Here is a 23230-nt window from a genome sequence, read left to right as displayed (position 1 = left end):
AAATGTCAATATACTTAAGTATTGGTATAAACCTTAGTCTAGTACTTTTTACACTCTCTCTCTCTCTCTCTCTCTCTCTCTCTCTCTCTCTCTCTCTAACTCAACGTGTTCCTTTGTCTGCATTACTCAACAACAACACACACACACACGCACATGCTTCTGTTGTGCACACTCACCTTAATTGTTCACATGGTATCAGAGCCACAACAGGTAAGTCCTGCTTAAGCTCTTCCTTATCTCACAAAGCCTCTTTCATTCAAGTGGTAATTCGTGAAAGAAGAAGGCACCTTTTAAGTGTGGAGTGCTACTCAAGTGGTGGAGCTTTTGTCCAAGTTAAAGACAAAGAGGAGAGTAGCCAAGCAAAGCTTGAGAGGAGGAAGAGGAGAGAGGAGAAGAAAGAGGTCTTGAACTAAGGCAAGTTGATTTTAAGCTCTCTTTGCATAAGCTGGGTCTTCATTACAAGCTAAACAAGCAAGGAGTTTAAGTAGCTCTTCTTTAAAACTTTTCCCTGCATAAGGGAGAAGCATCAAAGGGGAATCACATCAGGTGTGCTTCTTAGCACAAATTAAGCTCTTTTGCAAGAAGGATGGAGTAGGAGGAGGATTCTTCAAGTGGCAGTGAAGATATAGAGAGCTGGCAGTTGCCTTCCTCAACATCAAGCTCTTCTTTGTGAATGCAGTTGGAGCAAATCAAGTGGTTCTTTCCATTGAGAAGCTTTCCATAAGCTCTTCATTACCAACAAACTCAAGTTTTTCATGACACTTGATTTTGTCGACGAGGTCGTGAGTTCGAAACATGGCAGCAGTAACTGCGTCGCTCTCAATCTTCAGTGGGTAGTAGCAGCAGCCAAAGCCCGTCAATAAGCTATAACTGTGTCGCTCTGCACTATTCAGCGGGCAGAAGCTCAAGCCCGCTTTCGCAAGGTTGGGGCTGGCGAGGCTCGTGTCTGGATGGTGGCCCCAAGCACATTCGGCAGCCTCTCTGTGCTCTAGGTGTTACGGGATTAGAGAGTGCCAGGCGTCAAAATATAAGCGATAGAAGTTTGTGTTATTTCCCTCAGATCTATGTGCTAATTTTAGTGACCATGTTTATGCTCATTTACTGGGATTAGAGGTGTGACACTGAAAAAACAAAAAGTGAAGTCTCTTGCCCTTTATATAGGGTTCACTAAGGGCTAGGGTTGGGCCAACCCTAGATCCCTTTTCCACCTACATGTTCACTTTATTTGGGATGTGTTCACACTTACATGACATTTTTCTTTCACCCTTTATTATGACTTGTACATCATATATTTCAACACCCCCTCTCAATGCCACCACATGGGACAATGCCAAACATGGAGCAAGGTGAGCATTGGACATACAAGAACAAAATGACCCCCTCTCAACCACAGGATAGATGACAAGGTAGGTAGCCTTTATAAATTAGGCTTTTACAAAAGTGATGAGTTATAGAGAAATGTGGTTCACTCCCAATTCTAGCAAACATGCTTCTACTCCTCGATTAGAAGAGTTTCTTATGTAGTAATTTCTCTCAACCTTAGTAACATCTTTTGTACCATCTCTTCCATAGAGGCTTCGTGTACCACCCTTGTTAATCTTTCACTTTCATGAAACCATCTTCTTGCAAAAGACAATCTTCAAGTGGGATTTGGATGTACCATTCTTCATTACATTGGCTTCATTGGTTGCATCTTCATGCTTCTTCAATCCTTTCTTGTGGTAGACACGCTTCATGTGTACATGTGTCCTTCCAATCATGCTAGCTTCCTTAGTCTAGCTGTCACATAGACTAACACAAGGCTGCCACCCATGTTTTAATAGCTTATGCATGTGCTTCTCAATATGCTTCTTTCTTCCACCTTTCACTTCATCATGATGCAGAAATACATACACCAATGTGAACATTGATTTAGGAGAGGTCTTACCACTTGTTTATCAACACAAGGGTAGTGTCTAACTCCATTACAATACGGTAGACGACTTCCATGCATATGAGTTATCAAAAATATTTAGGATCGGATTTTATACTTGATACGTTGATTTTGCTTAGTTTAAAAAATTGTGCATGCCTTGCACTTCCCAAGCGAGAACAATAAAAAATAATTTCTTTCTTCGCTTGCCTCAATCTCAAAAGAAATGAGGGAAAGAAACCTTTGAGTGCTCAAAGAAAACCGGTTGAAAAACAGTAGAGCAAAAGGTTTAAAAGAACCTTATAGAAAGGTTTAGAGTACCTTTAGAAAAGGCGGTTTTCTTTTTTTTCTTAAAAAAACGTTTCATAAAAAAAAACGTAAGGTTTTGAAAAACCTTAGAAAGTAGAACTTTTTTTTTCTTTGTGAAAAAAAGCGATTTGCGTTTGTTGATGTTGCGCTGCTCGCTATGCCGTCGTTTGCGCACGGCGTTGCTGCCGGCTCTGTTGACTGCTTGCTTGGCTCATTGATGTAGCCTAGCCAAGTGTAGCAAGACTTTAACTTTCTTGCATAGCCACCATACAAGGCTATAATCGATGACAGCTTCGACGAAAAATGCTGGATGATGAACGGAATCGATTGTCGGACGGAAACTCTAAGAACGGACGGCGGATGGAAAAAAAAGGGCTACGGTTTTTTTCCTTTTGGATTCGCCGATGCTCTTGTTGATGATGTTGCTTGTTACTTTGATGAGAGTCTCGGAACAAACCCTTTTGCAAAGAAGCTCCAATGCTTCCTCTTCAAGACTCCAAAGAGAGATGTCAATGGACGGAACCAGATTGACAAAAACCTCGACGGAAAAAACAAAAAATTTTACCAATTTTACTTGCATTTTTTCATTCTTCTCTTCCTGCTTTCTCAATTTGGTGGCTTTCTTCACTTTCTCAAGATCTAGAATTTAATGACGGAATCTCCTCTTTAATGAAGCTCTTTTGTTGCCTTCCTTCTTGACGCCTTTTTTGCTTCTCACCTTCTTCCACCACCGTCCTTGATGAGGATGTGAATGGCTTATGATAGTGAGAGGGAGAGAAAAGGGAATTGAAGGAGAACTTAGCCTTTGCAATGTAAGATTCCTCCCCCACCCCCTTTTTGATGTCTAGTATCTTCTTCTATAATCAATCCCTCTTCAGAAATATAAAAGACTTGTTTCTAACTGTTTTAACCTAGAGAGAGAAAATATTCTAGAGAGAGAATATTCAGATTTTTTAATATTTTTAGATAGAAAATTATCTCATCTTATTAAAATAAGTTCCCCTGAAACAGAAATTCAAAAAAGAACTTTCCAATGTGCAATTGGAATTAATTAGAAATGTGTATAAAGGACCTTAGTCTAAGGGTCTAGATTTTCAGAAATTTTTGGATTATGGTCCAATTAAGGTTCCTATGGGCCAATAGCATCAATCCATGTGTAGGGAGGAGATAAATCCAATTTGAAAAAGAAGATACCCAAAAATGAGTAAATGCTCACATAAGATGAAGAGTTGAAAATGTACAAGGTTTATTGGTAAAAAATTATGAGCAATATTAAAAGTATGACATATGTAAGGAAGAGGAGTTCTTTAAAGGAGGTGCATATTTCACATAAGATGAAGAGTTGAAAATGTACAAGGTTTATTAGTAAAAAATTATGAGCAATATTAAAAGTATGACATATGTAAGGAAGAGGAGTTCTTTAAAGGAGGTGCATATTTCACATAAGATGAAGAGTTGAAAATGTACAAGGTTTATTAGTAAAAAATTATGAGCAATATTAAAAGTATGACATATGTAAGGAAGGGGAGTTCTTTAAAGGAGGTGCATATTTCACATAAGATGAAGAGTTAAAAATGTACAAGGTTTATTAGTAAAAAAACTATGAGCAATATTAAAAATATGACATATGTAAGGAAGGGGAGTTCTTTAAAGGAGGTGCATATTTCACATGCTTGAATGAGTTTTAAACTCATAAAAATTGAGATATTTCATCTCTCCTCTCTCCTCATTTAAGTCTAGTTCCAAAAAGTTAGCTTAACTGACCTAAAAATGGTCAAATATTGACCAAACTGATTTAGAAAATTCTAGAATCAGTTTGTTTGGTTAGGAGCTCAATTTTTCCTATAAATAGAAGCCTCCCCCTTGTTGAAAAAAATATAGTGTTTATGCATCGTTACTCTACTCCACCTAAGCCAAGAACTGTGAATTCATTTAATAATTCACTAGTTTTTGGAGCTTCCCTCTTTCTTCAATCCCCATTAGTGGCTCCATCAACATACTTAACCAATTGATTGGTTGGGGGCCTCTACCGTGAACAAAGAATCAAGCAAGTTGTAAGGTAATTAGTGAATATTCATCTTTCTATAATTTCTCAATGTTTCTCTCTTCTCAACCCCTCTCAAGCTTGAGAAGTTTAATTGGTATGGTTTTTTTTTAAATGCTATTGAAGTTTGAATAGTAGTGAAGAGTTACATAATTTAATAAATGCTATTGAAGTTAATTTTCATTTATGTTTAAATTCTAATGATTCTTATGTAAATTCTCTCTCTCACTCAAGAAATGGTCATACTCATGACCCGTTCTCAATCCAAATCAAGCTTTTCATAAAGCTTTTCCTTAACCCAAGATTAAGCTATGCTTGAGGCCAATTTAATGGTTTTTTTTCTATGCTTTTAGTTTATGCATTTTGATGATTCAATCCACTATAGATTAATGATCCAATTAGAGATCATTTTAATTATTTCCTTAATGATAAGCTTTATCCCTTAGAAAAAATTGAGATTTATCAGTCATAGCAGCGGAGCTATGGCAAAATTTTTATAAAAATTATGCATAAAATAATTTCATTCAAAGCATAAAAAGAGGACTTCCTACCATATTCTAGGAATTATCATCCTAGATTAATTGAAAGAATTTCATTATAATCATGGAGAAATTGAATTTTAATATCATGCATAAAGGATAATTTTTTTATATCAAAAGTGTTACTTTTATCATTTTTTAATTTTTCATGCATAGAAGTATGCATAAAGGAAAATTTTTATATCAAAAGTGATACTTTTATCATTTTTAATTTTCATGCATAGAAGTATGCATAAAGGATAATTTTTTTATATTAAAAGTGTTATTTTTATCATTTTTAATTTTCATGCATAGAAGGATGCATAAAGGAAAATTTTTATATCAAAAGTGTTACTTTTATCATATTGGATTTCATGCATAGAGGTATGCATAAAAGTTGAATATTTTATTATAAAAGTGTTACTTTTAGTATAATTGAATTTCATGCATAGAGGTATGCATAAAAGATATGGGAAGTGATAAGATGCATGTGGATGTGGATGTGGATGTATGAATGTGGATGTATGGATGTGAATGTGGATGTGGATGTGGATGTATGAATGTGGATGTATGGATGTGGATGTGGATGTATGAATGTGGATGTATGGATGTGAATGTGGATGTGGATGTGGATGTATGAATGTGGATGTATGGATGTATGAATGTGGATGTATGGATGTGAACGAGGATGTAGATGTGGATGCATGGATGTAAATGTGGATGTGGATGTATGGATGTATGCATGTAGATGTGGATGCATGAATGTGGATGTATGGATGTGAATGAGGATATAGATGTGGATGTATAGATGTGAATGTACTTGTAGATAAAGATGTATATATGTGAATGGAAATGTGGATGTGGATGTATGTATGCATGTGGATGTGGATATGGATGTGTATGTATGAATGTGGATATGGGATGTGGATGTATAAATGAGGATGTGAAAATGGAGATAAGCATGTAGATGTGGATGTATGGATGTGAATGTGGATGTGGATGTGGATGTATGAATGTGGATGTATGGATGTGAATGAGGATGTGGATATGGATGCATGGATGTAAATGTGGATGTGTATGTATGGATGTAGGCATGTAGGTGTGGATGCATGAATGTGGATGTATGGATGTGAATGAGGATATAGATGTGGATGTATGGATTTGAATGTGCATGTAGATATGGATGTATAGATGTGAATGAGAATGTGGATGTGGATGTGGATGTATGTATGTATGTATGTGGATGTGGATGTATGAATGAGGACGTGATAATGAATGTATGCATGTGGATGTGGATATGGATGTGTATGTATGAATGCGGATATGGATGTGGATATGGATGTGTATGTATGAATGTGGATATGGGATGTGGATGTATAAATGAGGATGTGAAGATGGAGATAAGCATGTAGATGTGGATGTATGGATGTGAATGTGGATGTGGATGTGGATGTATGGATGTGGATATGGATGTGAATATATGATATGTGATGTGAAGGAATCTGAAGTGAAGAGATGGAAAATGATATGATTGGATGAGTACACATATAAATGAAATGTGGAATAAGTAATGTGGATTGCATGAGGGATAATGTGGAAAAATGAGAGTTAATATAGACATTGTATTTGTAAACTGTTTGTAAATGCTGTTTGTAAATGGCTGTTTTATGTCAAGAATGCTGGGAAAGCATTTTGACCGTCTTGTGATTAAGGTCGTGGAGACCTAACTGATAAAGTTGCAACTGCTGACGGAGAGTCAATGGAGGACGTCTCGCGTAGCAAGGTCGGCCGAGGTCTTGACCAGCCTCGGTTCGATTAAAATGGTGAGCTTCCGGTACGGTGGATGAGGGACCAAGGAAGCGGCCTATGAGTGAAGCGCTAGGTCACCTGCGAAGGATCCTAGAGGGTGCTGACCATACGGTGCTCGGGCTCTGGGTCGCCCAGGATACCCACGCGTGCGTCGAGGAAGATATTGGAACAAGGAGTAAGAGTTGTTTTGTGAAACCGGGCATGGATCTGGTTGACTGACCTTGCTGGTCCTCAACGGATGAGTCCATGGCTCTTTATATGGATCTGTTGGTTGATCTTGCTGATCTTCAACGAGAGTCCATCTTGATAAATGATTATATTGCCGAGTATTATGGGCTAGGAACTATGGAAACGGCCTCTGAGTGGACAGGTGGTGAGCGTTCTAGTTGCCAATGATGCCATAGATACTCTGATGATGAAGGAATGATGGGAAATTTGAGAATCAACCGGATAATTTGGAAGACTGTGATCAGTGGTACTATGGTTTCATTAAAGGATTGTTTTAAAGTTAGCTGATGCTAAGAATAAGGCAATTTCATATTGGGTGTGTAAGTGGTGTGCCTAATTTTATGTTTGCATGAACTTCCGGCTAGGGGGCCTTGGAACTCTTTTCCTTGGTACCCGGGACAAAACCTAACCAAATTCCAAATTGGATCCCATCACTACAGTGGTTGGGCGGTTGGCTAACCCATGGGATCGGATGGGGTTAGGCTGGACTGATGGATCCGTAAATTGAGACTCAACTTTTGTTAATACGATAGATAAAGTAAATCCCGGACAGTAATTGTTCTATGGATAGGAATCAACGGCTGTGCCTCTTGAATGGGGAAAAAAGCGTTGATCCCAATGATCCAAGTGCAAGTTTCTTCCTTGATCTGATCTAGTATCTTGAAGATACAATTGGATCAGCTTGATCAGAAATGATCTTGTCTTCGTTAGAGAAAAAAATTATCCTGGTGGAATCGCCCGTGCTTTCCGGTAAGGGAAGTTTTTCCGGGTTCGGTTTTGGAAAAACCGACGGATTAGTCTCTTGTCCGGATATCCGTGGACGAGGCCCCGAATGTGGGACCCCTGTCCCGCGCGAGAAGTGCTACTTCCGCTGCTAGTACCCGAATCCGTTGCTCGGTGGGAACAGGGGGACCTCACAGTTGGTATCAGAGCATTTGGCTAATAAAGATCAACTGAGAAACCAAATATGTCAAAAATTTATCAAGAAGCACAAAAAAGGTTGTAATTGTGTGATATAATTCATACAATTTGATATTCAAACTGAAATTCGTAAATTGGTAATTGGGTCTTCAGATGGAAGTACCGCAATTATATAGAATCCCTGACTTGCTTGAGGCCTAGACATGATGGTATTTACCTTATAATTCCAAGGGCCGTGACTACCGTATATACCGAGAGTATAACTGCAGCTCTTTACTGACAGTATATACGAGTAAATCTAAGACTTGAAATTATAAGCGTTAATGCTATCCAGATGATGATTTCGAATGTGGTTGATATGATTTTTAGTTGTGTTTGGAAACCGATGAATTGATTTGGATTCTGATTGAAAAATGATGATTCCTGAAAATGGATTGAAATGTAATAAGCTGAGCGAAACCACAAGGTGGATGATTGGGACGAGTCCCTGTAATGATAAATGATGAAAATGATTCAGCAAATCACTATGAGATTAGTGGATTGTGCTGTCAAATTGCTACTGTTAACACTTGACCGTTAGATCAAGTTAAGGGATGACAAATTGAGAACTTACTTGACTGAAATTCCCGTGGAGGAATGCTCAGAAGGAAATTTTTCGGTCTAATGGACCTTTATCATGTTAAAGATATGAATGATATGATCTGAATGAATTGTTATTTAATGATGAGTTCTAAGGGATATTTATCCCAGTATTCTGTTGGGTTGACCAGAATATAAGGAACCCCAGAAAAAAATTGGATCTTAAGAAAAAGAGTTGTCCTCTACTTTATGAGATGAGGACATCTCGCACTTTTTAAGTGGGGTAGAATGTAAGATTCTCCCCCAGCCTTCGAGGTATACAGGAGTAAGAATCTCCCTTTTTGATCTTATAATTATTCCCTCTCTAAAATAAAAGAAAGATTCTGTTTAAAAAAGGAAGAACCTTTTTCCTGAATACTTCTCAAGAGTCCCACCTGTTTTAAGGATTCAGAACAATGAGTTCAGAAGTGAGAATCGATGTTTTGGATATCAAGGTTTTGGTCTTCATTCGAGTACGGCCCAAAAGAAGTTCTTTATCTCTTGGGGAGTATATGAAGTTATCCCCCAGATATTGTGAGCCTTATATCTGAATTCAATGAAAGTAGGTGACTTAGCCTACAAGCTTCTTTTATCTCTTCATCTCAAAATTCTTAATGCCTTCTATAGAAAAATGTGTCAAACCCAAATCATGGAAAGACGGTAAAACTTCAGTGGCAAGTTACAGTTGGCTTCTAAGTTACGCTAGCTCCTTCCTTTATATAAGTCGTAACTTTTACTTGTCGCTCACAGTAATCTTACTTCCATCGATCTCCTTTCTTTCTTAATCTCCTTCATGGCTTGGCAACAAGAACTAGTTTTATCCCTAATGATTTCTCACCTTCAAGACGCAAGGGAGTCTGTGAAGAAAGATTTTATAGAGCAGTATGAGCGCTCACTTTTCCCTCACTTGGGAACTTCTGTAGCGCAGACAAAATGGCGGACCTATCAAGACATAACTAGGGTAACACCCTGGGGTCAGCAGCACTTTCGTAACAATGTCCGCTTGGCCATGGTTATTGAAGCTTTGGGTTTGGGTCCCCGATACTACTGCGTCATGAGATCAAGGCATCCTGGGTTTTCTGAGTGGGTCTTCTTACTGGCGTGTTTTCTTCCTCATGAGAAGATATGCCTTTACCCCGTTTTTGGCTTGCCTCTCAGAGGTCCTTTTGTTAGAACACCTCATACCACTGAGATAGGCGCAGCAATAACCCACAGAATCATTCCCATAGATGAGTTACCTTATACTTGTGCAGCTTGTGAGGACTGCTTTTGTGATCATATGATGGACGGGCTTATGGAAGTGTAAAGAGTTCTTCTATCTTTACTGTATAAGTTCCGAGAATGAATAAAGTTTAAATCTTGTTCTTATTTTGAATCTTGCTCTCTTTAAGACGTTTCTTGGTGGTTAATCTTGATTAAAATTTTTCTCTAAGTCTCATATTCGTGCATCTTGCGAAATTATCCCAGTTTGCGAGATGAGGACATCTCGCATTTTTTAAGTGGGGTAGAATGTAAGATTCCTCCCCCACCCCCTTTTTGATGTCTAGTATCTTCTTCTATAATCAATCCCTCTTCAGAAATATAAAAGACTTGTTTCTAACTGTTTTAACCTAGAGAGAGAAAATATTCTAGAGAGAGAATATTCAGATTTTTTAATATTTTTAGATAGAAAATTATCTCATCTTATTAAAATAAGTTCCCCTGAAACAGAAATTCAAAAAAGAACTTTCCAATGTGCAATTGGAATTAATTAGAAATGTGTATAAAGGACCTTAGTCTAAGGGTCTAGATTTTCAGAAATTTTTGGATTATGGTCCAATTAAGGTTCCTATGGGCCAATAGCATCAATCCATGTGTAGGGAGGAGATAAATCCAATTTGAAAAAGAAGATACCCAAAAATGAGTAAATGCTCACATAAGATGAAGAGTTGAAAATGTACAAGGTTTATTGGTAAAAAATTATGAGCAATATTAAAAGTATGACATATGTAAGGAAGAGGAGTTCTTTAAAGGAGGTGCATATTTCACATAAGATGAAGAGTTGAAAATGTACAAGGTTTATTAGTAAAAAATTATGAGCAATATTAAAAGTATGACATATGTAAGGAAGAGGAGTTCTTTAAAGGAGGTGCATATTTCACATAAGATGAAGAGTTGAAAATGTACAAGGTTTATTAGTAAAAAATTATGAGCAATATTAAAAGTATGACATATGTAAGGAAGGGGAGTTCTTTAAAGGAGGTGCATATTTCACATAAGATGAAGAGTTAAAAATGTACAAGGTTTATTAGTAAAAAAACTATGAGCAATATTAAAAATATGACATATGTAAGGAAGGGGAGTTCTTTAAAGGAGGTGCATATTTCACATGCTTGAATGAGTTTTAAACTCATAAAAATTGAGATATTTCATCTCTCCTCTCTCCTCATTTAAGTCTAGTTCCAAAAAGTTAGCTTAACTGACCTAAAAATGGTCAAATATTGACCAAACTGATTTAGAAAATTCTAGAATCAGTTTGTTTGGTTAGGAGCTCAATTTTTCCTATAAATAGAAGCCTCCCCCTTGTTGAAAAAAATATAGTGTTTATGCATCGTTACTCTACTCCACCTAAGCCAAGAACTGTGAATTCATTTAATAATTCACTAGTTTTTGGAGCTTCCCTCTTTCTTCAATCCCCATTAGTGGCTCCATCAACATACTTAACCAATTGATTGGTTGGGGGCCTCTACCGTGAACAAAGAATCAAGCAAGTTGTAAGGTAATTAGTGAATATTCATCTTTCTATAATTTCTCAATGTTTCTCTCTTCTCAACCCCTCTCAAGCTTGAGAAGTTTAATTGGTATGGTTTTTTTTTAAATGCTATTGAAGTTTGAATAGTAGTGAAGAGTTACATAATTTAATAAATGCTATTGAAGTTAATTTTCATTTATGTTTAAATTCTAATGATTCTTATGTAAATTCTCTCTCTCACTCAAGAAATGGTCATACTCATGACCCGTTCTCAATCCAAATCAAGCTTTTCATAAAGCTTTTCCTTAACCCAAGATTAAGCTATGCTTGAGGCCAATTTAATGGTTTTTTTTCTATGCTTTTAGTTTATGCATTTTGATGATTCAATCCACTATAGATTAATGATCCAATTAGAGATCATTTTAATTATTTCCTTAATGATAAGCTTTATCCCTTAGAAAAAATTGAGATTTATCAGTCATAGCAGCGGAGCTATGGCAAAATTTTTATAAAAATTATGCATAAAATAATTTCATTCAAAGCATAAAAAGAGGACTTCCTACCATATTCTAGGAATTATCATCCTAGATTAATTGAAAGAATTTCATTATAATCATGGAGAAATTGAATTTTAATATCATGCATAAAGGATAATTTTTTTATATCAAAAGTGTTACTTTTATCATTTTTTAATTTTTCATGCATAGAAGTATGCATAAAGGAAAATTTTTATATCAAAAGTGATACTTTTATCATTTTTAATTTTCATGCATAGAAGTATGCATAAAGGATAATTTTTTTATATTAAAAGTGTTATTTTTATCATTTTTAATTTTCATGCATAGAAGGATGCATAAAGGAAAATTTTTATATCAAAAGTGTTACTTTTATCATATTGGATTTCATGCATAGAGGTATGCATAAAAGTTGAATATTTTATTATAAAAGTGTTACTTTTAGTATAATTGAATTTCATGCATAGAGGTATGCATAAAAGATATGGGAAGTGATAAGATGCATGTGGATGTGGATGTGGATGTATGAATGTGGATGTATGGATGTGAATGTGGATGTGGATGTGGATGTATGAATGTGGATGTATGGATGTGGATGTGGATGTATGAATGTGGATGTATGGATGTGAATGTGGATGTGGATGTGGATGTATGAATGTGGATGTATGGATGTATGAATGTGGATGTATGGATGTGAACGAGGATGTAGATGTGGATGCATGGATGTAAATGTGGATGTGGATGTATGGATGTATGCATGTAGATGTGGATGCATGAATGTGGATGTATGGATGTGAATGAGGATATAGATGTGGATGTATAGATGTGAATGTACTTGTAGATAAAGATGTATATATGTGAATGGAAATGTGGATGTGGATGTATGTATGCATGTGGATGTGGATATGGATGTGTATGTATGAATGTGGATATGGGATGTGGATGTATAAATGAGGATGTGAAAATGGAGATAAGCATGTAGATGTGGATGTATGGATGTGAATGTGGATGTGGATGTGGATGTATGAATGTGGATGTATGGATGTGAATGAGGATGTGGATGTGGATGCATGGATGTAAATGTGGATGTGTATGTATGGATGTAGGCATGTAGGTGTGGATGCATGAATGTGGATGTATGGATGTGAATGAGGATATAGATGTGGATGTATGGATTTGAATGTGCATGTAGATATGGATGTATAGATGTGAATGAGAATGTGGATGTGGATGTGGATGTATGTATGTATGTATGTGGATGTGGATGTATGAATGAGGACGTGATAATGAATGTATGCATGTGGATGTGGATATGGATGTGTATGTATGAATGCGGATATGGATGTGGATATGGATGTGTATGTATGAATGTGGATATGGGATGTGGATGTATAAATGAGGATGTGAAGATGGAGATAAGCATGTAGATGTGGATGTATGGATGTGAATGTGGATGTGGATGTGGATGTATGGATGTGGATATGGATGTGAATATATGATATGTGATGTGAAGGAATCTGAAGTGAAGAGATGGAAAATGATATGATTGGATGAGTACACATATAAATGAAATGTGGAATAAGTAATGTGGATTGCATGAGGGATAATGTGGAAAAATGAGAGTTAATATAGAAATTGTATTTGTAAACTGTTTGTAAATGCTGTTTGTAAATGGCTGTTTTATGTCAAGAATGCTGGGAAAGCATTTTGACCGTCTTGTGATTAAGGTCGTGGAGACCTAACTGATAAAGTTGCAACTGCTGACGGAGAGTCAATGGAGGACGTCTCGCGTAGCAAGGTCGGCCGAGGTCTTGACCAGCCTCGGTTCGATTAAAATGGTGAGCTTCCGGTACGGTGGATGAGGGACCAAGGAAGCGGCCTATGAGTGAAGCGCTAGGTCACCTGCGAAGGATCCTAGAGGGTGCTGACCATACGGTGCTCGGGCTCTGGGTCGCCCAGGATACCCACGCGTGCGTCGAGGAAGATATTGGAACAAGGAGTAAGAGTTGTTTTGTGAAACCGGGCATGGATCTGGTTGACTGACCTTGCTGGTCCTCAACGGATGAGTCCATGGCTCTTTATATGGATCTGTTGGTTGATCTTGCTGATCTTCAACGAGAGTCCATCTTGATAAATGATTATATTGCCGAGTATTATGGGCTAGGAACTATGGAAACGGCCTCTGAGTGGACAGGTGGTGAGCGTTCTAGTTGCCAATGATGCCATAGATACTCTGATGATGAAGGAATGATGGGAAATTTGAGAATCAACCGGATAATTTGGAAGACTGTGATCAGTGGTACTATGGTTTCATTAAAGGATTGTTTTAAAGTTAGCTGATGCTAAGAATAAGGCAATTTCATATTGGGTGTGTAAGTGGTGTGCCTAATTTTATGTTTGCATGAACTTCCGGCTAGGGGGCCTTGGAACTCTTTTCCTTGGTACCCGGGACAAAACCTAACCAAATTCCAAATTGGATCCCATCACTACAGTGGTTGGGCGGTTGGCTAACCCATGGGATCGGATGGGGTTAGGCTGGACTGATGGATCCGTAAATTGAGACTCAACTTTTGTTAATACGATAGATAAAGTAAATCCCGGACAGTAATTGTTCTATGGATAGGAATCAACGGCTGTGCCTCTTGAATGGGGAAAAAAGCGTTGATCCCAATGATCCAAGTGCAAGTTTCTTCCTTGATCTGATCTAGTATCTTGAAGATACAATTGGATCAGCTTGATCAGAAATGATCTTGTCTTCGTTAGAGAAAAAAATTATCCTGGTGGAATCGCCCGTGCTTTCCGGTAAGGGAAGTTTTTCCGGGTTCGGTTTTGGAAAAACCGACGGATTAGTCTCTTGTCCGGATATCCGTGGACGAGGCCCCGAATGTGGGACCCCTGTCCCGCGCGAGAAGTGCTACTTCCGCTGCTAGTACCCGAATCCGTTGCTCGGTGGGAACAGGGGGACCTCACATGCAAGGCTCTGCTACCATGTCATAATCATTGAGAGTATGCACAATGGAAGCAATAGTAGTTGATGTGGCAAGATAGAGCAACATATATGAGAGAAAGCAAGAACACAAGATGTATAGAAAGCTTCTATATTACCTTCTATTTTAGCCACTCCAAAGTTGGCTTAACCTTCACCTTCATGTGTTGGTTGTGTTGTGTTGTGTTACAAAAAGTGAGGCCTCCTACCCTTTATATAGGGTTCACCAAGGGCTAGGGTTCTCGGCCACAACCCTAGATCCCTTTTCTACCCAAATGCCCACTTTATTTGGGGTGTGTTCACACTTACATGACCTCTTTCTCTCACCCTTTATCACTTGTACATCATATATTTTAACACAGCTACCCCCCTCCCTATTTCCATGGCTATCCTTAACATTTCAAGGGTTAGCCCTGCCATGGTTGGTGGAGCGGCGCGTGCTGGTTGGGGAATAATAGGTGGGGGAGCTAGGCCAGGGGGATAATAGACCATTAGGGGTCCTTGTCTCATGGGAGGATTGGGTTGTGCCTCATATGGCCCCATATGGTATCCTGGGTATACTCCTCGAGATGGGTATTGTTGGTACATTGGTACCCCAGGTTGATATGACGGGGCCGGGTAGGCCCTTTCTCTCTGCTGATAGGATGTCTCAGGTCCTTGGAGAGGTGGTTCTTGTCTTGAGTTTAGCATTGGTCTTTGGGCTTGGTATGAATCGGCCATTCCTGTGGGAGATGGCCCTCTAGACCCCAGTGGATGAGTCTGGGCTTGGTTACTTTCGCTTTGCCCAATCTCCATTCTAGAATCTACACGCGGCGTGGGCTCTCTTTCAGGTTGGTTTTCCATACCTCTCTCCCTAGGATGCGGCTCGTCTGACTGTGCATTTCTTAGGTTAAAAATCTAGAGCCTCGAAGTAAGGCTTCTTTGTGAATGGGTAGGGGATGTTGGGTCTTGCTCGAAGACAAGTGGTATGTCCATGCACTGAGCCTCCGATCCTCCTACTTCTAGGTCAGGAGTGACTCGTTTTATGCTGGGATGATCTTCACTCTCACACTGTGGTGCTATGTCAAAGACTTAACACCGTTTGGCTCCAAGGTGTGTTGACCGATGGGTCTGATCTTATGAGCGAGGGAGCGTCATAAGAGTTTATATCATCAAATAGAGGGTTTTTTTGCACCAATTTTCCCAAGCATATGTATGAATGTGTGGAATAGTATGGACCCCCTTGTGGATAGTCTCTTTGTTTGTAATTTTTTTGGGGAATGGTATGGTCGTACGCTTCAAGATGGTACATGCGTACGCTCAGATGAGGACATGGGTGCATGCTCCAGATGCAACAAGCATGACAAAGATGGCATGGGCATACGCTTCTAGGAAGACACGGGTGTGGCTATAGGAAGGGTATTGGGATGCGCTTGTGGATGATGAAGGAACAGATATACGCTCCAGACAGTACGGATGTATGCTTGCAAAAATGTAAGGCACGAGAGTGGCAGAGAGCAGAAGGAATAGGCGTACGCTCAGCTGTGGTAGGGAAGAAGGAATAGATGTGGCTTCAGGGAAGGAACAGCCATACGCTCCAGATGGTACGGGCGTACACTGAATGGTATGGCCATATGCTTGTTAGTTTAGAGAGATTTTAATGGTGCAGGTGCTGACAGCCATCCACTGAGATTCCCTAACAGTATAGTTGTACCCCTTGTTTAATGCTCTTTATGCTTAATTAATGCAATTTATTCCTTTTTAAATGCCCTCTGCACAATTAAATTTTCTGGAGATACCATAAGATATACTATGGAGAATGGAACGAGCATGGCAAAGTTGCCACAGCCATGGCAGTGAGAAGGGTACGGCCGTATGCTTCTCACAACCTAGACAAGAGTGAAAATTTTACCTCTTCTCCTCCTCAGAAGAGGTAAAATTCCATCCGTCGATTTCTTCTGTCCATTCTTGCGTTTTTCCAAACGGCCGTCATCATCACAAGCACTTTCGCGCAATCCATTATTCTTTCCATTCGTTGTTGGCCGCCCAGTGGGGCTGCGTTTGTGTTATGTGCATAGTAAGCACTGCTGCCCCCATGTATGATGTCTATGTCAACCTTGGGATTGGGAAACCCTTGATCAAGATGTGCCCATATGTGTGTGGATGTGAGGATGTCTATGTTCATGTCCATGTTGTTATGTCATGTTGATGTAATCACCTTTAGCACCAATGATGTAGGCTAAGTGATATATGTATGTGTGTCTCCATTGAGGAGGGGGGCAATGGATGTCATGTCATGCCATGTGTATCACCTTCTTGTGATGAGACCCATTTGGGCACCAAGGGGGGGTGTTAAAAATGTGGTCCCAAGTGTGGTACCATATGTGTATGTCATGTCTATGTCAATTCCTTATGTTTTATGTGTGGGAGCAACCTTAGGATATGGGGAATGATGTATGGTTGGGTGTATGTGAGAACCATGTGTATGGGTTCAATGAATGTGGGGCAAAAGACATGTGTAGCATTTATGTGGATAATGGCAAGTAGCATATGGACCAAAAAGGAGATCTTATCTCTTTGATACATATGTAAAGGCCACATGTGGATGTAAGGTGGTTGTTGTATGTCATTATCTCTAATGCAAGTCGTGAGTTTATCTTTATTAGTGTTAATTCTATGCTCTAATTATGTCTTCCTCAATCTTTCACCCATCGTAGCCTTCACTTCTCATGTTCATGCACTAATACTCTCTTCAAATCCATCTCTTTTAATATGAAGTAACTATACCTCTAGATTAGTATGATGAAATGCTTTTTTTAAATGATGGAAGGAGGCTTTTTGAAAGGAATGAATTGGGATCACCGGAAGGGAATGAAGGAGGCTTTTTAAAGGGAGTGAATCAGGATCACCGAAAGAGACTGGCTCTTTGGAGTAAAACCTTTATGGTGGTAGCCAACAAACAAGATGGGCATTGAAGTAACATGCGGTATTAATAGAAGCCCATCAAGGAATATGTGGAGGACATTTTTTTCAGGGAAGTGACAGGTCAAAAGATATTTCAAGCCGGATTGTGGTGGCCTACAATTTCGAGGATGTATGGAAATTTGTACGTGAATGTGATGTTTATCAGAGATTGGGCCAGCCGAATAATATCTGGCAGACTAGATGTCGCATATAATCTAATCCTACCCTTGGAACCATTTCAAAAATGGAAATTGTGTTTTGTAGGTCCAATCAAACCTCTTGCTCATTGTACACTAGCAATAAATGAGTTTTGGTGGCAATGGATTATTCTACCAAGTGGGGTTGAGGCCCAGACTTTAAGGAATAACAAAGCCACATCAGTTTCTTATATGAGTAAATCATGACCTAGTTTGGATGTCTGATTGAATTGGTCAATGTTTAAGGTGGGTGTTTTCTTAGTGATGTTATACAGAGCTTGACCCAAGAGTACATGATTATTAAGATTTTGCTTCTTTTTTTGAAGAAAGTGAAAACTTCATTCTACCCTTTGGGCATTCAGGATGGCTTACATTGCAACAATGGTAAACACTATTTTCAGAGGTATATGGCTTGGAAGAAATGGTCCCAACAATGGTATATGGTTTGGAAGTAGTGGTCCTAATGGTATATGGCTTGGAATGGCTTATAATGCAACAGCAACAAACACTATTTCCAATGGTATATGGCTTGGAAGCAATGGTCTCAATGGAATCCATAGTACCCAGCCTATAGGTGTTAGTTTTTGTTAGATTTTCTCCAAAGGAGCACCAAATTTAGCAATTACTTGCTCTTGGTGAAAAGTGGCTCTAAAGTCTCTCGAGACAGCTGATGTCATCGAGCATCGCTAAAAATTTTGGGTGGATGGGAATACCAAGTTCGAGATGTTCAAAGTTTGTGATCCAATCTTATCATTTAATTTGTAGATGGGGTCGCACATTGGAAAGCTCTATTGGATGGGCCCTTACCGGATATCTGGTGGAAAGATTTGATCTGAAACTTTTGAGTTTCCAATGATTCATGGTGTGAAGCTACCCAAGGCAATGAAATGGTTTCTAGCGCAAGCCTTATTTTGAAAGTTTACGTAGAATTTGTTTTGTCATCACAAGTCAAAATATTAATAATGAACCACATGTCATGCATGCTTTTTTTCATGGGAGTGGTTATTTTTCATGGGAGTGGTTATTTGCATGCTTTGTTTTGTGGACAATATGGAGTAGTTCTTAGGCTGCCCAAGAAATTTGCACGTGCAGGCATCATAGAATATGCTTGATCACAATTCTCCTGATGAGCCCAAAAATTAGAAAATGAAAGATGTAAGAGAGCGCAGGCTTACCTTTCTGTTTGTGTTGCCCTCCTTCCCACCCATGGCAGCAACCACGTCCTGTGCGATCTCCCTGGCATCAAAGGTGACCAAGCCATAACCACCCTCACCTGAGCGACGTCGTCGTAGTTCTGGAAGAAAGCCTTGAGACGATCGTGTTGAAAGATGTAATCGTGGTGTTGTGTGTGTAGGAAAGCACCCTAGAGGTGCAAGATATTGTGGCAAGATAGGAATGCCACATGTAATATTGTATGGTGTGTGAGTGTTGACTAAAAGAGTGGAAAAGGGAGTGCTACATGGATGATGATGTGTAAAGTGGGATAAGGCTAGAGGGCCTATATCATTGTATGGTTCATTGTGATATGCAATAGAATTGAGTGTTGAGTGTACAATCTCTCTATCTTTCTTATGGATTTCTTAGTGTGGTTTAATCCACCCTAATTATGTTGCATAATCTATATCTATCACCATGATCAATCCCATTTTAGGATTGTTTAACATGGTATCAGAGCTTGGGTGGGCTCTTGGTCATGGTGATATTTATGTATAGATTTCTTAGTTATGAGTTCTTTGATTAAGAATTATTTTCAGTTATTATAAAAAAATATGCACACTCATATTATCATTTGGATTTGCATTTGTGAGGATTTGAGAGAGATTTGGAGTTGCCATTCTCAAGTTTGAGAGAAGTTTAAAGCTGCCTATGAAGCTGAAAATCAAGATTTCGGCATTATGAAGACTATGGAGTCTTCATCAAACATCAAAGAAGCTGCCCAAGAGAGTTGCAAATGGAGTTTTGCAACAAATAGAAGATTTGCATCAAGGGAAGATGCAAATGGAGTTGGAGATGGAGATTTCTTTCATTAAGGGAAGATGCAAATGGAGTTGGAGATGGAGATTTCTTTCATCAAGAAGCTGCCAACAAAGTTTTGTGAAGGTAAAAGTGTGATTTTGCCTCAAGTTTTTGTTATTGAGCATGGAAGAAGGGTTGTTGATTTGTGGGATGAGAAGATCCCATGGTTCTTTGCATTTGGGCAAAGAGTGTAAGAGGTGCAAGCTTGTCAACTTGGTGGCAAGCTATAATGGGCTGATTTGCAGCTCATGTTGGAGCATGTTGAAAGGACATGGCTCACAAAGTTGCTCATGGAAGATGGACAACAATGGTGGAAGCACTTAATAGCTTTCACATGTTTGGCACCTAGAGATTGCTTGTGAGAAATCTAGTTGAAGGCACCCTTGGAGTGGTTTCCTTGTGAGAGAAGCCGCATGGAAAGCTTGCTTGTCAAAGATGGAAGAGGCAAGCAGTTATGGAGCTCATGTGTGAGCTCAACATGGCCATGTAAATGGCTATGATGAAACCTTATGGAAGAGGTTAAGAAGGCAAAGTTTTGTAGCAAGTAGAAGCTGCATCGACGTAATCAAGGCAAAGAGAAACATTTTTTATCTGAGCTTTAGCTATGGCATATGATAACATAGCAAATAGAGATAAACGAAACAACAAGAGAGAAGCTTGCACGGGAGCACAAGCTTGAAGCCTTGGGGGATCGGTGGAAACATTAGTAGGTAGCTATGGCGGTATAGTGTGAAGTGAAGTAGACAACCCACTGCTTGAAGAAGAAAACCAATTCAAAGCTCAAGAGGAGCTTGTTATGATGGAGTTGGCCATTGTGGAGTAGCAAAAATAAAGAACGACCAACTGGACTGGTATGGCAAAGTGAGCCATAAGAGCTAGCAGTAGTAGAGCTATAGAAAGCTGTTAAGGACATGATTGCAAAGCAGGAAATTCAAGCAAAGCTCAAGAGGAGCTTGTTATGATGGAGTTGGCCATTGGCGGAGTAGCAAAAATAAAGAACGGCCAACTGGACTGGTATGGAAAAGTGAGCCATAAGAGCTAGCAGTAGTAGAGCTATAGAAAGCTGTTAAGGACACGACTGCAGAGCAGGAAATTCAAGCAAAGCACATAAAGGCTCCTCAGAGCTTGAGCTATGGTGGTAAAGCGCAGCAGAAGGTAGTAGGCAGCAACAAAAATAGCATTTAAAAAAATCATTGCAGCCCACAACACAAAGCTTGGTAGTAGAGGAATTCACAGAAGATGGCATGATGAGCAAGCCATTAGCTATGGCGGGGCAGATGACTATACCAGACAATGGAGGTCACCATGGAAGCTCAAGGAGCAGCAAAGCAGAGATTGGTGAGGAAGGAGAAGACCCAAGTGGGGTCCATATTTGCGAAAAGAGAAGCTGGCAAAGGCTAGCAGAGGTCAGGTCTACATAGGACGCTGCATTACACTCTTGCAAAAGAGGGGCCCGTGCGGTCTGTATTGCATTGCTTGTTGCAGCCTTCTTCTAGCCTTGTTCATAAACAACAAAAAAATGAAGCATTATTTCTCTCTAGATGTGTTCACACACACAAGGTTGTAAGTGCCCTAAATAATCAGGCCAAATATTGGTCTACCAATGTGAAGACATGGATGCTTTCCATATGTGGGTCCCCTGCCTAGTTGCGACCAAAATGGAGATAAAAATTGTAATGTTTTATTTTCAACCACCACAACTTATGAGGGTAACTGTACCCGAGCCTATCTGCTCAAAACAAGAATTTTTTTGTAATCATTCATGGTATGAGGGTCGCCCTGCCCAAGCTCACCTAGAAGCTCGAAATAGTTGTTGCGTGATGTGTGCATGAGCGATGCACGTGTGAGGTGCATGCACAGCATAGGTTGGTTCCCACCCGAACTTCCATGTTCAAATCGGACTCAGTGGTTTCGCTATGAGCGAGTCGGCTCAAAATGGACTTGGTGTCTAAGATGGTAGACACATGCACACATGTTTGGTTGATGGACACTCCAATGTATCATCAAGGGGGAGTGTTGAGAGGTAGCGATTGTGTTTGTGCAATGCTACATTGATATGGGTGATGGATGATGGGTGAGTTGTGGAACACCTCGATTAAGAGGGGGTGTTGAAAGATGTAATCGTGGTGTTGTGTATATGTGGGTGTAAGATATTGTGGCAAGATAGGAATGCCACATGTAATATTGTATGGTGTGTGAGTATTGACTAAAAGAGTGAAAAAGGGAGTGCCACATGGATGATGATATGTAAAGTGGGATAAGGCTAGAGGGCCTATATCATTGTATGGTTCATTATGATATGCAAGAGAATTGAGTGTTGAGTGTGCAATCTCTCTACCTTTCTTATGGATTTCTTAGTGTGGTTTAATCCACCCTAATTATGTTGCTTAATCTATATCTATCACCATGATCAATCCCATTTTAGGATTGTTTAACAGATCGGTGGTGGTGACCTCGTCCAGGTACCTCACCATTTACAGTGGAGTCGAGTGAATCCTTCCTCTTCCTGCCGCGGGACTATCCCTCATTGGATTTGCGCTTGGAGGAGGCCAGAACCCCATCGTCATAAGTGCTAGATAGAGATAGAAAAGAAAAGAAAAGGGAATGAAGGATAGTAAATAAGACATAGATTTGCCGCAAACTCAGTCTTCCATTGCTGGGTGTATTCTTGTGATTGTAATTGTGTGCGCATGTTGAATAGCTTCATGCATGAGAGAATATGAAAAGGTGGATGTGGAAATGTTGAATATGAAGGGTTGTGGGTTATAACCAACCCACAACCCTTCTTGCACGAGAGAGTATGAAAAGGTGGAATGTGGAAATGTTGAATATGAAGGGTTGTCGGTTATAACCTAAGGTTATTGACCCTTATTAATGCAACTAAGGGTAAGTTCACATGGATATTACTAGAGTATGTGGACACGGCTAACAAAGGGTTAAGAACACTATGAGGCACAAATACGATGCACAAGATGATAAGTGATGCTTGGCTTCTACTCAGATACTTACAAAAATAACTACTTAAACTTAAAATTCCAAGCAAAATGAGTGATATTTGTTTTTTGGTTGGATACTTACAAAAACAACTACTTAAACTTAAAACTAGAAGCAAAATTTTGAAAACCTTATGCATCCACCATATTAATGTTATCAAATGAAAGATTTCTTACAAGGCATAGTTACCTTTATTAGAATGAAAAAATACATTAAATAAACATTATAAACCTACAAACAAAACCTCCTTGATTAGAATTTAAAGTGCATGAATCTTTTTACAATTAACTCAAGAGAAAGCTAGTAATTATAAATTACAAGTAATTGAAAAGAAAATGTAAAAGTAGAATTATATAGAGCTTTATATTGAGTAAACATATAATACCTTTTGTATTGAAAGACAAAGGATTTAGAAGTATTCTCTCATTATATATTAAATTTGAATAAATACTAATCATTATAAAGATAAGTCATGAGAATAATAATCAA

This window comes from Cibotium barometz, chromosome 3 (assembly GCF_041138505.1).
Source record: "Cibotium barometz isolate CiBa-2024 chromosome 3, ASM4113850v1, whole genome shotgun sequence".
Taxonomy (NCBI): domain Eukaryota; kingdom Viridiplantae; phylum Streptophyta; class Polypodiopsida; order Cyatheales; family Cibotiaceae; genus Cibotium; species Cibotium barometz.
The sequence above is the reverse complement of the archived record's forward strand: the minus strand, read 5'-3'. Positions refer to the sequence as shown.